Source organism: Oncorhynchus mykiss, chromosome 3 (genome assembly GCF_057628025.1).
Source record: "Oncorhynchus mykiss isolate SJ-2025 chromosome 3, ASM5762802v1, whole genome shotgun sequence".
Classification (NCBI taxonomy): Eukaryota; Metazoa; Chordata; class Actinopteri; order Salmoniformes; family Salmonidae; genus Oncorhynchus; species Oncorhynchus mykiss.
Genome location: NC_143024.1, coordinates 72883969 through 72902565, shown reverse-complemented (window position 1 = coordinate 72902565; position 18597 = coordinate 72883969). Strand labels below are relative to the sequence as shown.

The 18597-nt window shown below is 42.7% G+C and overlaps 1 protein-coding gene across 3 annotated transcripts in view; it reads left to right on the top strand.

Annotated features, from left to right (window-relative positions):
• The window catches only part of LOC110520312 (zinc finger protein 385B), a 125601-nt gene that overhangs the window by 89216 nt on the left and 17788 nt on the right, over positions 1-18597 (top strand). The window lies entirely within an intron of this gene.

The window sequence follows — 18597 nt, the reverse complement described above, 5'->3', positions numbered from 1 at the left end:
GGTCAAGCTAAGAGGACATATTTGTTTACAAGCTGTTGACTGCCCATTACTTGTCTCAATGGCTGCTGTAGTATAATAGTTGTGCCTCCAATCTTCTTACAAGTCTGTATTCCCCTTCCAATCAATCAATAAATGGCCAATCCTGAAAGCGTTTTGAACACATCTGATGACGCATTGTGTACAAAATGGTTTGAAGTTGTTTTGTAGTGCAGACCAGACTAGTACTGGAAAGGTGGATATTTTTTGACAAGGTAGACCACAGTATGGGCTATTATAGAGAGACTGTTGTAATCTATAATAGCCCATACTCTGTTGTGCCTGACAGTACAAATGGGTAGTTTTAGTTTAGACACAACCGAATCAGTAGAGGCTGGTGACTTGAAAAATTGAGGAGGATGGGAGACCAACTGTATAACGCACAGAGATGACAAAGTGTGTTTCAAAACTCGTCAAAGACTAATTATTTTAACCTAAAGCATTTAATAAATGCATTTATGGTACAATATTATGGGGAATGGGAATGAGAGGGCTACTTACACTGTGTGTGGGAAAGGGATCACAGCAGTGATTGAATGAGGTAATGAGGCATGAGTTGAGGTGTTCAGAGGCTTGACCAGTGCAGGACAGGAATTGACTGAGAAGACAAAAAACAATAACACAACACTCTACACAATTAGACAAAAGAGCTAAGAATGAGTTAGTCCAAGCAAGGAGTAAAATCATTGATGTGTAATAATGTGATTGACTCCACATACAGGAATGAGAGAACAGCGGTACTCAGTGCTTGGAGGGGAAACATTCAATGTGCCAGTGGATGAGTGGGCACATGAGACAGGGCTTCAGTTCATGTCAGGAGAAAGTTGACAAAAGTCGTGGAGTGGAGTAGTCATCCCCTCTTAATCAGGGAACAGGAGGGGACTTAGCGGTAAATACAACAATAGCAGATACATTCCATTACAGCTGCTCCATCGTAGGTTTGGACAACAAGTTTCTCTATGAACTTAAACTCAGACATCTCAAAATGCATAAAGTCAACCACAGACTGCGCATCTTGCCCACTTGAAACATCAAAGTATCCCAAGAAACGTTCCTGAATTAAGCCCTGATCATCCACATACCTGACGATAACTGACAACTGCAAGCAGACTGGTGGCACCGCAGGTCCCAGAGCGGTGGGGCAATTTTTACCCCCTGGGGCCTGGAGTTTTTCCTTATATGTTAACCTAACTAGGAAAATTCTGGACCATATAAGGTATGCCAGTGATTAATCAGTTGTTAAAAGGTTATATATGGGCTATGATGGAAACAGTTTTTCCTAATCAAGTTACATGATTTTTAAAAACTCCTGATAAAACTCCTAGCCCTGAGGGGATGAAAACCCTGTCAAACTGCAGCTACCTTATATTTGTTCATATAAATTATATTTAGTCTAGATTAGGAGGGGGATTTCCTCTACCCAGACACATAGACAACAACTGATAGACAATATAACTCACAGGGCTGAGCTTGCTTTCAACATGTTTGCATCATGCAGGCTTATGCAACTGTAGTGCTTACAAAACATTTACTCACATCAGTCATCACTATTATGTTGATTCATTCATTCATTCCAGTTAATCATTATGGATTAAAAACGTATAGGCAGCCTAGCCAGCCCAATTTTGAATATAAACTAAATTTGATCACATTTTCTCCTGACACTCAAATGAACTATAAATACATAATGTTACCAATTAGTTTACCCTGATCAGATGGACAGGGCGCATAGGCTGTATGCAGCTGCTCTTATTAGTAGCCTACAGTTGATCAGACTGAAAAATAGTCTCGTTTTCATCCCATACAGTGTGTCAGATCTCTAATGTTTAGGTGTAGCCTAGGCTGATGCAACATTTATATCATGAGTTTTTGCTTGTCTCTCCGGAGTGATTATGTGTTATCATCTTTCCTAAATATATAACCGGCGGAGGAAAGTGGAAAGCCTAACAGGCTGACTACACCGCTCGCGTCGCTTGCTAAAAATACATTTAGAAATCTATATTATTCAATTGTTACACCCACACTGCTCACGCGTGCCAACGAGCATCTGCGTTGCCAAGGGCTAAAATAGAAGTCAGATGTATTTGTGATGCAGATCCCGCTGCAAGTCCTGCCTCTCCCATCTCCTCATTGGTTTATAGAAGCAGATACCCAAGTGCCAATCCCCTCATTGGTTATACCCACGTGGGTGACTGAAAGATGAACGAGGTCAGTGGCGATAATGCACCTAATTTATGAAAGTTGCCAATCGCAATATAAAGTCAAGAGAAGAAAAGGCCTGGATGGAGGAGAGATGACTAGAAACGATTCGGTTGACCATTTTATGTGTGGATTAATTGTCGGAGTAGAGGACCTTATACATTTCATGTAAAATAACAACTCAATGTTTATATCCCAGGACAAATTAGCTAGCAACAGCAAGTTAGCTAAATAAGGAAAATTAGCTAGTAAGTGCAAGCTAGCTAGCTAAATTGCCATAAATATTTAATGCTTTTCGACCGTGTCCTTGTGTCCTCTAAAAGCAAATTATTGCATTCCCAAAATCAAAGGCAAGGCCAGCAATACAGGCGGCTTGATGAAAGGCTCCCTGTTAACCAGCTATACTTTTGATACCAGTTGTAATTGAACACCCTCACCTTTCATCCTTCTTCATGAAACTGATCTCAGGCAAAGGTCGACCCTCACTTTTAATTCTCACCTTTTCTGTGTACCCCAGAGAATGTAAGGGGTTCTTCAACAAAAAGTCCACAATATTTTAGGGCAGCATTGGCCATTCTACCATTCTGCCGCAGAGAACTGCACACTCGCGCTGGTAGCTATCTTGCTACTGGAGATAGCAAGGATTTTCTTTTATGAATTGCACTAAATGGACACAAAAATAAAGTTCTAAAACCAAGAAAACTATTCATAATATACCTCCTCAGCATCCTGTAATTTGAAAAAAATAATTTAAATTGAATAATATCCCAAAAATGCACAACTATCACTTTTCACTTAATCTGTGGCACAATCCCAATACCACTCAATAGGTTAATTCTCTGATCCTAATTCTATGATTGGATGGACACCATGTCAGTTCATACTACAAAAGCTTTGATTGGTTGGAGGATATCCTCCGGGGGTGGACATAATTACCATGTATGCCTATGGAAGGAGGTGAGGCCAATATAGCCAGAGGAGGACAGACGCTAGATGTCCTCTGGCTGCACAATGGTGCTACCCCAGACAGTGCTGTTGAAGTTACTGTAGACCTTAATTGCAAAACAGTGTTATTTAATCAATTATTTGATGACATAATGTATTTAATATAGTTTTATCTAAAAACGATAACATTTTTACTCTTTTTATTTTTATGAAAATTCACTGAGGAGGATGGTCCTCCCCTTCCTCCTCTGAGGAGCCTCTGGACATTACATAGCCTTCTGTGTGACCATACTGTTTGAGCTCTGTTGTACCCGACAGCACAGGAGGATATTTTTAGTTTAGACAACCACCGTGTGTCCTACTGTGCGGCCAGACTGTGGTAGTCTAGCCTTGTTTACACCTGGTTCTAACATGCATATTTTTTCCTGATCTTGTCCACATTCTGATCGTGCCCACATTTTTAGACTGGTGTAGATTATTAAAATATGCATTATGAACTGTTTGTGATCAGATCTTATAAGTGTAAATGGGAAAGATCCGCACAAGATGAGGACGAAGGACACATGTTAGCAGCAGGTATAAACAGGGCTTCTGTAGTATCCCATGGGAAAAGTGTTGAAGACCAAATAGTACAGGTGGACACAACTAAACATGGCCTATTATGTAGTATCCCATGACAGACAAAACATTTTAATCTACGAACTGTCCAGAACACAGGAGATTTGGTTCTTGATGCCGAGATGACCAACTGTGTGGCCAGTCTGTTGTGGTCTGTTCTCCCCCCATAGGGAAGTGGTAATTACTTCCTGTATTGCCATGTTGTTTCCCTCTGCTGGCCTTGATTAAGGTATTATAATGGGAGATTAATGATATTGGGGTGGCAGAGAGCCCAGTCTGATAGAGGGGTCCCACTGTGAAAAGTAATTGAGGAAAGGTTTCCTCAAAGCGATGAAACAAGACACAGGGTTTATCCCCAATGGCATCCTATGCCATATAAAGTAGATTACTTTTGTCCAGGGCCCATAGGGCTTGTTCAAAAAGAATAAAGACATTTCAAATGTCATATTTACAGATGAAGTCAGAAGTTTACATACACTTAGGTTGGAGTCATTAAAACGTGAGTCAATTAGGTCAGTTAGGATCACCACTTTATTTTAAGAATGTGAAATGTCAGAATAATAGTATAGAGAATGATTTATTTGAGCTTTTATTTCTTTCATCACATTCCCAGTGGGTCAGAAGTTTACATACACTCAATTAGTATTTGGTAGCATTGCCTTTAAATTGTTTAACTTGGGTCAAATGTTTCAGGTAGCCTTCCACAAGCTTCCCACAATAAGTTGGGTGAATTTTGTCCCGTTCCTCCTGACAGAGCTGGTGTAACTGAGTCAGGTTTGTAGGCCTCCTTGCTTGCACACGCTTTTTCAGTTCTGCCCACAAATTTTCTATAGGCTTGAGGTCAGAGCTTTGTGATGGCCACTCTAATAACTTGACTTTGTTGTCCCTAAGCCATTTTGCCACAACTTTGGAAGTATGCTTGGGGTCATTGTCCATTTGGAAGACCCATTGTGCGACCAATCTTTAACTTCCTGACTGATGTCTTGAGATGTTGCTTCAATATATCCACATCATTTGTTATTGTGATACAGTGAATTTAAGTGAATAATCTGTTTGTAAACAATTGTTGGAAAAATGACTTGTAGATTTGCACAAAGTAGATGTCCTAACCGACGTGCCAAAACGATAGTTTGTTAGCAAGAAGTTTGTGGAGTGGTTAAAAAATGAGTTTCAATGACTCCAACCTTTTATTTATTTAACCTGGTAGGCTAGTTGAGAACAAGTTCTCATTTACAACTGCGACCTGGCCAAGATAAAGCACAGCAGTTAGACACATACAACAGAGTTACACATGGAATAAACAAACATACAGTCAATAATACAGTAGAAAAAATAAAAATCTATATAGTGAGTGGAAATGAGGTAAGATAAGGGAGGTAAGGCAATAAATAGGCCATGGTGGCAAAGTAATTACAATATAGCAATTAGATTCTCTATTTTGGTTAGGCCAGGGTGTGACTAGGATAGGCATTCTAGGTTCTTTATTTCTTTGTTTTCTATTTCTTGTTTTTGGCCGAGTGTGGTTCCCAATCAGAGGCAGCTATCATTGTCTCTGATTGGGAGTCATACTTAGGCAGCCTTTTTCCCACCTGTGTTTTGTGGGTAGTTATTTTCTGTTTAGTGTCTGCACCTGACAGAACTGTTTCGTTTTTTCAATTTGTTATTTTTGTTTGAGTGTTTCTGAGTAATAAATAATCATGAACACTTACCAAGCTGCGTTTTGGTCCGATCCTCATTCCGACGAGAGCCGTGACGACACTGGAATGGTAGATGTGCAGAAGATGAATGTACAAGTAGAGATACTGGGGTGCAAAGGAGCAAGATAAATAAATAAATACAGTATGGAGATGAGGTAGTTGGATGGGCTGTTTACAGATGGGCTATGTACAGGTGCAGTGATCTGTGAGCTGCTCTGACAGCTGGTGCTTAAAGCTGGTGAGGGAGATATGGGTCTCGAGCTTCAGTGATTTTTGCAGTTTGTTCCAGTCATTGGCAGCAGAGAACTGGAAGGAAAGGCGGCCAAAGAGGAATTGGCTTTGGGGGTGACCAGTGAGATATTCCTGCTGGAGCGCGTTCTACGGGTGGGTGCTGCTATGGTGACCAGTGAGCTGAGATAAGGCGGGGCTTTACCTGGCAGAGACTTGTAGATGACCTGGAGCCAGTACGTTTTGCGACGAGTATGAAGCGATGGCCAGCCAACGAGCGCATACAGGTCGCAGTGGTGGGTAATATATGGGGCTTTGGTGACAATGGATGGCACTGTGATAGACTGTATCCAATTTGTTGAGTAGAGTGTCGGAGGCTATTTTAAAATGACATCGCTGAAGTCGAGGATCGGTAGGATGGTCAGTTTTACGAGGGTATGTTTGGCAGCATGAATGAAGGATGCCTTGTTGCGAAATAGGAAGCCAATTCTAGATTTAATTTTGGATTGGAGATGCTTAATGTGAGTCTGTAGTCCACATATTCTAAGTCAGAACCGTCCAGAGTAGTGATGCTGGACAGGCGGGCAGGTGCGGGCAGTGATCGGTTGAAGAGCTTGCATTTAGTTTTACTTGCATTTAAGAGCATTTGGAGGCCACGGAAGGAGTGTTGTATGGCATTGAAGCTTGTCTGGAGGTTGGTTAAAAGTGTCCAAAGGAGGGCCAGAAGAATACAGAATGGTGATGTCTGCATAGAGGTGGATCAGAGAATCCCCAGCAGCAAGAGCGACATCATTGATGTATACAGAGAAGAGAGTCTGCCCGAGAATTGAACCCTGTGGCACCCCCATAGAGACTGCCAGAGGTCCGGACAACAGGCCCTCCGATTTGACACACTGAACTCTATCAGAGAAGGAGTTGGTGAACCAGGTGAGGCAATCATTTGTGAAACCAATGCCGTTGAGTCTGCCAATAATAATGTGGTGATTGACAGAGACAAAAGCCTTGGCCAGGTCGATGAATACTGCTGCACAGTAATGTCTATTATCAATGGCGGTTATGATATCGTTTAGTACCTTGAGCGTCGCTGAGGTGCACCCATGACCAGCTCTGAAACCAGATTGCATAGCGGAGAAGGTACGGTGGGATTTGAAATGGTCGGTAATCTGTTTGTTGACTTGGTTTTCGAAGACCTTAGAAAGGCAGGGTAGGATAGAAATAGGTCTGTAGCAATTTGGGTCTAGAGTGTCTCCCCCTTTGAAGAGGGGGATGACCGTGGCAGCTTTCCAATCTTTGGGAATCTCAAACGATTCAAAAGAGAGGTTGAACAGGCTAGTAATAGGGGCTGCAACAATTTTGGCAGATAACTTTAAAAAGAGAGGGTCCAGATTGTCTAGCCCGGCTGATTTGTAGGGGTCCAGGTTTTGCAGTTCTTTAAGAACATTAGCTATCTGGATTGGGGTGAAGGAGAAATGGGGGAGGCTTGGGCGAGTTGCTGTGAGGAGTGCAGGGCTGTTGACAGGGTTGGGGTTGCCAGGTGGAAAGCATGGCCGGCCGTAGAAAAATGCTTATTGAAATTGTCAATTATAGTGGATTTTTCAGTGGTGACAGTGTTTCCTAGCCTCAGTGCAGTGGGCTGCTGGGAGGAGGTGCTTTTATTCTCCATGGACTTTACAGTGTCCCATAACTTTTTTGAGTTTGTGCTACAGGATGCAAATTTCTGCTTGAAAATGCTAGCCTTAGCTTTCCTAACTGCCTGTGTATATTTGTTCCTAACTTCCCTGAAAATCTGCATATCACGGGGCTATTTGATGCTAATGCAGAACGCCACAAGATGTTTTTGTGCTGGTCAAGGGCAGTCAGGTCTGGAGAGAACCAAGGGCTATATCTGTTCCTGGTTCTACATTTTTTGAAAGGGGCATGCTTATTTAAGATGAGGAAGGCACTTTTGAGGAAGGCACTTTTAAAGAATGACCAGGCATCCTCTGACGGGATGAGGTCAATATCCTTCCAGGATACCCGGGCCAGGTCGATTAGGAAGGCCTGCTCGCTGAAGTGTTTTAGGGAGTGTTTGATAGTGATGAGGGGTGGTCGTTTGACCACAGATCCATAATGGATGCAGGCAATGACACACTGAACTCTATCAGCAAAGTAGTTGGTGATCGCTGAGATCTGTGTTAAAAACAGCAGAGGTATATTTGGAGGGCAATTTGGTTAGGATGATATCTATGAGGGTGCCAGTGTTTACGGATTTGTGTTGTACCTGGTGAGTTCATTGATAATTTGTGAGAGATTGAGGGCATCAAGCTTAGATGGCTGGGAGGATGGCCGGGATGTTAAACATGTCCCAGTGTAGGTTACCTAGCAGCACAAGCTCTGAAGATAGATGGGGGGCAATCGGGTCACATATGGTGTCCAGGGCATAGCTGGGGGCAGAGGGTTGTCTATAGCAAGCGGAAACGGTGTTTCTGGAAAGGTGGATTTTTAAAAGTAGAGGCTCGAATTGTTTGGGTACAGACCTGGATAGTAAGACAGAACTCTGCAGGCTATCTCTGCAGTAGATTGCAACACCACCCCTTTGGCAGTTCTATCTTGTCAGAAAATGTTATAGTTAGGGATACAGTGAGGGTAAACCTGTAAATAGGGTGATGATGAAAGAGATATTGTCCCTAGAAATATAATTTACACCAGGCGATATCACCGCATGTGTGGTAGGTGGAACTGAAGTGTTAAATAAGGCGGATTGAGCAGGGCTAGAGGCTCTACAGTGAAATAAGGCATTAAATACTAACCAAAACAGCAATGGACAAGGCATATTGACATTAGCGAGAGGCATGCGTAGCCGAGTGATCATAGGAGTCCAGTGAGTGGCTTCAGGCAGCTTGCGGGCCGGGGCTAGCAAGCTGACAGAAGGGCCTTGGAGGGACGTTGCAACAGAAGAAAGTCTGTTGTGGCCCCTCGTGCTATTACTGCTGCAGACGGATCAGCAGAACTCTGTGTGGTAAACCAGACCAACTGGCAGAATAGGTATAGTGGCCAAAGAATTTGTCCGGTGGGCCTCTTAAGCTAACAGTCCCATGTGCTCTGGACAGCTAGCAGGCCGCGGCTAGCATGCTAGCGGATGGGATTTCAGGGGACAAAGCGACGGCGGAGCGAGTTGAGAAAAACCCCATCGAGTGAATCACGTCGGTGGTCCAGTCGTGATGAGTCAGCGGGGTCCAGGCCAGTTGGCAAAAATAGGTATTGTAGCCCAAGTAGTGGCTTATGGTCCTGCCGTGTAGTTCTGGGCTGATCACTCATCTTCCTCATGATCATTGATGCCCCACGAGGTGAGATCTTGCATGGAGCCCCAGACCGAGGGTGATTGACCGTCATCTTGAACTTCTTCCATTTTCTAATAATTGCGCCAACAGTTGTTGCCTTCTCACCAAGCTGCTTGCCTATTGTCCTGTAGGCCATCCCAGCCTTGTGCAGGTCTACAATTTTATCCCTGATGTCCTTACACAGCTTTATGGTCTTGGCCATTGTGGAGAGGTTGGAGTCTGTTTGATTGAGTGTGTGGACAGGTCTCTTTTTTACAGGTAACGAGTTCAAACAGGTGCCGTTAATACAGGTAATGAGTGGAGAACAGGAGGGCTTCTTAAAGAAAAACGAACAGGTCTGTAAGAGCCGGAATTCTTACTGGTTGTTAGGTGATCAAATACTTATGTCATGCAATAAAATGTAAATTAATTACTTAAAAATCATACAACGTGATTTTCTGGATTTTTGTTTTAGATTCCGTCTCTCACAGTTGAAGTGTACCTATGATAAAAATGACAGACCTCTACATGCTTTGTAAGTAGGAAAACCTGCAAAATCGTTAGTGTATCAAATACTTGTTCTCCCCACTGTATATACGGGGAAAAAACGGGGGAAAAAACAACAATGTTTACAAGGGACAGGAAGGGACAAGGCAAAAACACACGTCCGACTGCTACGTCATCTTGTATGTAAACTTCCGATTTCAAATGTCAATGCCAGAACCAGACACGAACCTGACACCCTCAGCACACAGGGGGACAAACACTTGCCTGGAGTTGACAGTATTCCCTCCCCCATATGCCCGCCAAGGCACAACTATGACAACATAACCAACAAAAACGGGTCACAACGCCTGCAGCTCTGTTGCATCCTGGGTATGTACATAGTAAATGGTAGGCTTTGAGGGGCTCCTATGGTAGGTACACCTATAGCTCATCTCTTGGCAGTTGTTCTATAGACTACTTTATCACTGACCTCAACCCAGGGTCTCTCAGAGCGATCACAGTCAGCCCACTGACACCCCTATCAGATCACAGCAAAATCACAGTTTACTTGAACAGAGTGATACTCAGTCATGAGGCATCAAAGCCAAAGGAACTGAGTAATATTAAGAAATGCTATAGATGGAAGGAATGTATTGTGGAAACCTACCAAAAAACAATTAGGCAACAACAAATTCAGTCCCTTTTAGACAATTTCCTGGACAAAACATTCCACTGTAATAGTGAAGGTGTAAACTTGGCAGTAGAAAATATAAAATATATATTTGACCTTTGATAGCTTCCCAATCAAATCTAAAAATGTCCAACATAATACCAAAGAATATGAACAATGACAAATGGTTTGATGAAGAATGCAAAATCCTAAGAAAGACATTTAGAAACCTGTTCTACTAAAAACAGAGACCTAGGAAACCTGAGTCTACGCCTTCACTATGGTGAATCACTAAAACAATACAGAAATACACTACGGAAAAAGGAGGAACAGCACGTCAGAATTCAGCTCAATATAATTGAAGAATCCATAGACTAACCACGTCTGGGAAAATTGGAAGACACTAAAGAAACACAAGGAATTATCTATCCAAAATGGAGATGTATGGGTAAACCACTTCTCCAATCGTTTTGGCTCTATAACAAAGAACAAACAGCAAAAGCATATACATGATCAAATACAAATCTAAGAATCAACTATTAAAGACTACCAGAGCCCACTGGATTATCCAATCACCTTGAATGAACTACAGGACAAAATAAAAACCCTCCAACCCAAAAGGACCTGTGGTGTTGATGGTATCCTCAATGACATGATAAAATATACAGACAACAAATTCCAATCTGCTGTACTTAAACTCTTTAACATCATCCTTAGCTCTGGCATCTTCCCCAATATTTGGAAACAAGGACTGATCACCCCAATCCACAAAAGTGGAGACAAATTTGACCCCAATAACTACCGTGGGATATGCGTCCTCCTCTCTGTCCACGATATCCTGGGGTTATGCAACTGTAACCAGGGGAAACCTAAAACTACGGAGTGTGCAGGAGAGTCTAAGATGAGGAAAGTTATGTGTTCATTGTGGTTATGAGCAACTGTGAGGGAAATGGGAATCGTGGTCTGATACACCAGTCCGGTTCCTAGAGGACGGTTGTCTAGGGCATGGACTGGGATAGGGTTTGTAAACAGACTAAAGGAATGCATAATGATAAGGCCACTGACTAGTTTAGGAAATTGCTTGCAGAACTTGAGTCCACTAGGGCAGGACTCAGTGGTGGGCCAGGATAGTCCAGGAAGGTGACCGGAAGGAGGACGGGCTGGGTGGACAGAGAGGAGCAAGGCACGTCCACGCCTATCTGGGGCAGTGCAGGAGCACTCCTCAGCCTGTCGCTTCCCTGCCTGGTTCTCCTTCTGCGACAGGTGTTCCAGGGGTGGTCCGACTCCCCGCAGTAGGAGCAGAGACCCTGTTGACGGCGGCGTTGACATTCCCCTGGGGGAAGGTGCATTATGCCCACCTCCATGGGCTCAGTCTCGCTGGAGGTTCCTGGGAGAGACCCGAACTCCTGGGATGGGAGACGACGGGAACGCAGGAGATTATCCTGGCGGATGACCATGGCGATGAGCTGGTCCAGCTTGAGGTCCTCAACAGGCCAGATCGGGTCTGGACGTCCGCCTGTAGCCCGCTGCGGAAAACCGTCAACAGGGCCTAGTCGTTCCAGCCAGTGGACGCAGACGCTGTCCTGGACCCCTGGCGTAGACGGAGGAGACGCTCACCTCCCTCTCGGCCCTCTGTAGGGTGGTCGAAAAAGGCACGGAAGAGTTGGGTGAAGCGCTCATAGGACTGCACTTCTGGACCGTCCCTCTCCCAGATGGGAGAGCTCGGCCTGTCAGAACCGAGATCACCAAGGCCACCTTGTACCTCTCAGAGGCTGTCCCGGCATGACGGGCAAAGTGGAGGTCACACTGCAGGAGAAACCCGCTACAGTGAGCTGGGCTGCCATCAAACCACTCTAGGAGGGGCAGGTGGACGTTGCTGATCAGATCAGGTGATGTAGATGGTGGTGGGGTGGCTGGACCGACCGCGGGGAGCTGGGAAGGTGATGGTGTAGCCTGCAGCTGGCGTACGGTCTGGAGCACCTCGTAGTTGCTCCAGGCACGGGTCATGGTATAAGAGCTTTGATCCTATAGCGGAGAGGTCGGGATGTCCTGCTGCTTCCTATTCTCTTGGGTCGGTCATTCTGTCACAAGTGTAGAGAGGAGTAGGCAGGAGCCAGTCGCAGGTTTAGAACTACTGAATTTTTTAAAGCACCATATTTAAAAGCGGGACGAATCCAAAAGTGCAAAATAATAAAGTACTCAGGAAATAGTAGGAGAGATTCCTCTCAGGAAAACAAGTAACATTTACAATGACTGACAAATACAAATAACAGAGGGAGTATACATACAGTATACAGTGATAGAGTGGGTGTGTGTAATGATGACGAGACAAGTCCGGGGTTGATGAGTGAGGGGCGTTTGCCAGCAGCAGGTTAGGCAGCAGCTAGATGGCCGGTGACGCCGAATGCCTGAGCTGGACAGGAGGGGGAGTCAATGTGAAAGCTGATGTGACAGCTACCTGAGCCTGACGAGCCAAACATGATCAATAAAGGAGAGCCGCACACTCTAGGAGCTCAAAAGCAAAAAAATGTAATATGCATATATTAGCATCTGGGACAGAGTAGCAGGCAGTTTACTCTGGGCACCTTATTCATCCAAGCTACTCAATACCGCCCCCCTGTCCGATTCGTTGGATATGACATTTTTTGCATCTGAGCTCCTAGAGTGTGCGGCTCTCCTTTATTTTTAAGTTTTCTACTCCGCCAGCCAGAACCTCTCCTATATAGGTGTGCGTTTCATTTTCTTCTAGAGCCAAACATTATTGACATTTTATGAGCCCTACATTAAAGACATTTTATGAGCCCTACATTAAAGACATTTTATGAGCCCTACATTAAAGACATTTTATGAGCCCTACATTAAAGACATTTTATGAGCCCTACATTAAAGACATTTTATGAGCCCAAGCCCAAAAAAGCCCAAATGATTGTGCCACCATCCAGTACATAGCCTATGGTGACTCCCTGCTTAAAGAAAGAAAAAGATGACGCACGACAGAAAAACATAAAAGGCCATAGAAGTGGCTATTCTGTCTTGGGTAAATACATGAAACAAGCTTCAGTAGGTTAATACATTTGAGTGTGTACTGGATTAATGTAGTGTATTGTATTATACGGACTGGAATTACGCACCTCGTTCAAACCATGAAGATGGGAGAAAACATGCAATGCTCTGTTTACATATATAATATATATCTAAATCTCGAACAGGATTATTTTGGATTCAATTTGAATGGAGTTGATGGAGAGAGAGAATAACAGAGTGCTCAAGTATGCACTGAGTTGAAGCAATGATACTCGAGTGGTATATTGTTATATAACTCTTCAGCTGCAAATATTTTTAAAAGTATCTTTACAATAAAAAAATTAAGTGACAGATGTGTATATTAGACACGCATTCAATCCTTATATTATCCTACTGTAGCATAGGCTATGCTGCAGCAAATGTAGGCCTACCTGTGACGAGAAAAAAGATGATAAGATGATAGTTGCATTGTGGACTGCGCTCCAAAGCCTACTAAGATGCGCTGTCTGTCCCCAACCTGAGCGTTGATGATTGATCATGCAGATAGCAGAGAGAAGGCCATAGAGAAACCAGATTTAGAGAGGCATATAATTTAACAGTTCCATTTCACGTCATGCTTTTAATTGTGTTACCTTTTATTTGGTCAACTTAACTCTTCTTGAACTGCACTGTTCGTTAAGGGCTTGTAAGTATTCATTTCATGGTAAGGTCTACACTTGTTGTATTCGGCGCATGTGACAAATAAAGTTTGATATGATTTAACCCAGTTCCCTCTATTCAACCCTACTCTCACCACTCTGTTAACCTAAAGAGAAGGCCCTGTTGAAGTGTCAGATCGATTTGGCCCTGTGTCACTAACCCTGACACATTTAATATGAAATTATACCTTAATCCTCTGTCAAACTTATGCCACTCTCTGTACTGTATAAAGGCACAGCATACCTGTTCTTGTTATTCTTTTGTTGGTCATAACACACAGGAATTATTTGGGCCCAGTACATTGAAGGTGATGTGCATTGGGATTTCCTATGCACTCGTCATCACACATTGGAGGAAATAGAAAGTGTTTTAAGTAAGCCTTGGTCTGTCTCCCAAATGGCACCCTAATCCAAATATAGTACACTACTTTTGGCCAGAGCCCTATGGGCCCTGTTTTGAAAAAGGTGCACTATAAAGGGAACATGGTGCTATTTGGAATGCCCTCTTGGATTAGATAACAAAGTGGCTTAAAGGAAACATGATTACCCACACTGTACTTTCTTTTGATGGTGTTACATTAAAGCCTCATGTCCTCTTAGTACTGTCACTCTGGTGGTTGTCTGCCTTGTTGCTTATGCAGTGCAGGAAAGACTTATGTCTCAAGCAGGGCTCATTAAAGCACCAACGCCTCTCCATCCCCATCCTGCTGCTGCTGTGAGTGTAAAACTGAGGAGTGTAATTTAAGACCTTGTATTATTCGGAGTGCTGTAGCTGTGGCTGTTATAGCGTCTCTGTGTCATCCAATCCTGGAGCCAGAGGGGCAACGAGAGGAGAGGAGCAGACGCCTACGGGCGCCGGAGCACCTCCATGATGAGATTCTAATGGAGTTTCAAGTGACGAACAATTTCTCATAGTGTCTGTCCCAAATGGCACCCAATTCCCTGCCTAGTACACTACTTTTGGTCAACGCCCTATGGTGCAGTATATGTGAGTAGGGTGCAATTTGGGATGCAGCCACAGAGCTTTTGTTTCCAGCTAAGGAGCGATATAATTCTACAATAGAATGAGAAAACAGCTGTTAAATATACAGTACTGTTCTGTATTCAGGAAGGCCTGTCGCTAGGTAACCGTGTAGTGAGCACACAGCACAGCAAATAAAATGCACTCACTAGGAGTGCATTCGTAAATTCACTCTGGCTATCTACTCCGATTTCAGAACACTTGTCTGAGTGTGCAAGAGAGCAGAATTACTGATGAATATGACCGGTGTCAGTAAACATCGGCAAAAAAAATGTTTAATTAAATTGTTGCCAGCAGCACAGTTACAGTCACCAATGCTGTAGATAACATGAAAAAATCTTGAAATATTAAGAGTAAACTGTTCACAGGTTTTTTTATTGCTTAAATGGAAAGGCATTTAGAATTGCCACCATCTTTAAACCCAATTTAGTATATATTTAAGATACATTGTCACCTGACAATGTTTACAGTGTGGTAGCTATCGCTGATGTTTGTTAGGTTTTTAGTGGATTGTTATTGTATTTCACATCATGCCTCGCTACCCTTTAAGTACATTTTTGACCCTGAATACACAGATTTAGAAATTGAGTTTAGGCCTATTACGTTTCCATACAAGCTTAGTTAGCCCTTATATTATGACTGTAAAAGAGCATTCAAGTCAAAGTCTGTGGTACGTAACGTCCTCAATTACAGATGTAGGATCTGAATTGGAGCAGTTTGCTACAGCAGAAAAATAATCTTGCAGCAACAGGAAATGTAAATTACTGTGTGGTTTATAATTCATGGACATTTCTGTAGGGGTTGATACATTTTCCATAAGGAAAAATCAAGTCCGAAATTTCAAAGTGTAAATCACAAACTTTTTAAACCTCAACCTCACTACAAGTTTTACATTTCCTGCATTTCAGAAATGTTCTCCTGCAACAGGGTAATCAAATGAAGATTCTACATCTGTAGAACATTTTATGAGCCAGAGGTTTAGGCTGCGTCTGAAATGGTACCCTAAACTCTTCGTAGTCAACACTTTATAGGGAATAGGGTGCCATTTGGGACACACATTTAGAAATGACTCATATTAGTTAAGGGCTTCTGATTAATGTGTCCAGCAGTGGTTTATGTGCAGCCTCTATAAAATAAATATGTGTTTTTTATTTAATGAATCATTTTAATTGAATAGTTATGCTTGAGATTAAACCCATAGGCAAACTGACAGGTTTATTAAATATAGTATATTCTGTTTTTTTCCTTACTTTGTTAAAGAGCCTTTCGATGCAGTATTTTGCAAAAGAAATTAAACATGAACAGATTGACTACCAACTTTACTGACATAACCCTATCTAGACTACACTCACCAGTATGTTGCACCATGTTCCTTTTTAGTTCTCCCGCTGTTGTTTCAGATTGGTTACTGGTAGTTGAAGAAACTTAGAGAGAAGGAGAGAGAATATCTTAAGAAGTGTATGTTTGAAGTCAGACCAATATTAAATGAGTACAGTTAAGCTTCAGGGAAGAGAGAAGACAGACATGAATATAATGGTCAGTACCTCTTGATGATACTCTGACCTCTTTTCCTCAACCATTTTGGGCTAAATTGAAGAGACAGATACATATAATTGAGATGAAAGCAAAGCAGCCAGGCAGGCTAAAGCAAACACTTAAAGTATTTGAAAGTTTTCAATAGTAGTTGAACCCATGTCTGCTAGTAGTAGTACTGCTGCTGGGTATTGTCAGTGTAAAGATTGCTTAATGTTGTGTGTTGGTGCTTTGCCTCCTACATTAACATGATTACCAAGGCCAAGGAGAGCATTAGAAGAGTTAAAGGTAACAAGATAAGTGGAGGAGGCTGGAAAACGAGAGGTGATACCTACGTCCCAAACGGCACCCTATTCTCTGTAGAGTGCACTATTTTTCACCAGGGCCCTTAGGACTCTGTTCAAAAGTAGTGCACTATATAGGGAATAGGGTGCCGTTTGGGACATATACAACGTCTTTCTGTCCTTGTTTCAGAGGTTTCCTTCCAGTGAGCAATTCATTTTAATTAGCTATGATTAATTTAGTGGGTGTTTCTTAACACTTAACAAGATGATATTTGGTTTCTGAGGAAAACATAGTGGAGTAAAAAAAGACCCAAACGCCAGGCCACTCCAGATTAAGCCTATCTTTAAAGATCCAATGTATCCATTTTTATCTCAATATCAAATCATTTCTGGGTAACAATTAGGTACCTTACTGTGTGTTGTTTTCAATTAAACTTTTCTGGGAGTGGTATGAGTGGAGAGGGGAAAATTGACAACTAGCGAGGTTGGGAACTGTCTTTCTTATTGACCTATTAGGCCTCATTTACTACATTTACCACTGTTGATGTCACCAGGCAGGCCAAAACTCCATCCCACCAAATCAGGCTGAAATGTCAAGCAATCTTTTCAAAGAGCTCTTACACTAAAATGGGTTTATCATAATTTTCACAATTTCACAGTATTATTCCAACCTCATAGTGTGGGAATATAAAACATAGGAAAACTATGCCACAACACAGCATCTGCTCCTCAATTATAGCCTCAATGGGACTGGGAAAGAAACAGACAAACACACCAATAATATATCCCACAAAGAGAAACCAAGTTTCAAGTGTATCTTTTTATGTGTAATGCATACTCACTGGAGTTCTCATCATAATGAATATGTCCAGATTAGTTGTTGCTGAAAGCCCAACTTAACTAGGCCACAACACCACACACATCTGCCGACCCTATCTAGTTGCCTCACTAAGAGTGGAAAAGAAAACAGCTATAATACCATAACACACTGCAAATGTAGAAATCATGGCACATTCTTTTTTCAATTAACTTTTATTAAGTCTATCAGGTTTTATTTTATATTTATTTGGTCAAGCAGTAACAGTTATTGAGTAACCAATATGTGTTTAGATTGACATGGAGTCTGCCAGGGCTAAAGTCTACACCAACATTACAGTATCTAGACCAACAGTTTTTTGGGAAGGAGTTATGGCACCAAGGTGAGGTTAGATGACTGGATATGCTCTGTGACTGTGACAGTGGTGAACTGAGAGAGAAAGGTATAAGTTGTGACAGCTGGCGTGAAAACCTGAACACTCATAGTGCATAATTGGCTGATTCATCTTAGATAGTCAGTGATTCAGTCTGGGGATATAGGGCTGCACACATACACACACACAAACACACATACACACACACACACACACACACACACACACACACACACACACACACACACACACACACACACACACACACACACACACACACACACACAGCAAAGGCATCCGGAAGCCAATGCAGTACAGGAGTGAGTGTGTCATGAGCATGCAAGGAAAGCAGCAGTACTGCAGAACAGAACAGTCATAGGATGGCTGTCACTGACTGTTTAGCAGTACCATGTAGGAAACATGGACTAGACAGGCGTGGGGGGAACAATGTAGTGAAGCAGACAGGAAAATAGAGAAAGAAAGAGAGGGGGAGTGGGGGGTGGGGGGGGGTTGGAAGAGAGGGTATGATAAGTAAAAAAGAATGGGGGTGAGTGATGCAGAGAGCGAGAGAGAGACAGAGAGGCAGAGAGAGAGAGAGGGGTGCAGAGAGAGCAAGAGTTCAAGAAAGAGAGAGGGAGAGAGAAATGCTGAGAAAGAGGTTGGTTTTCA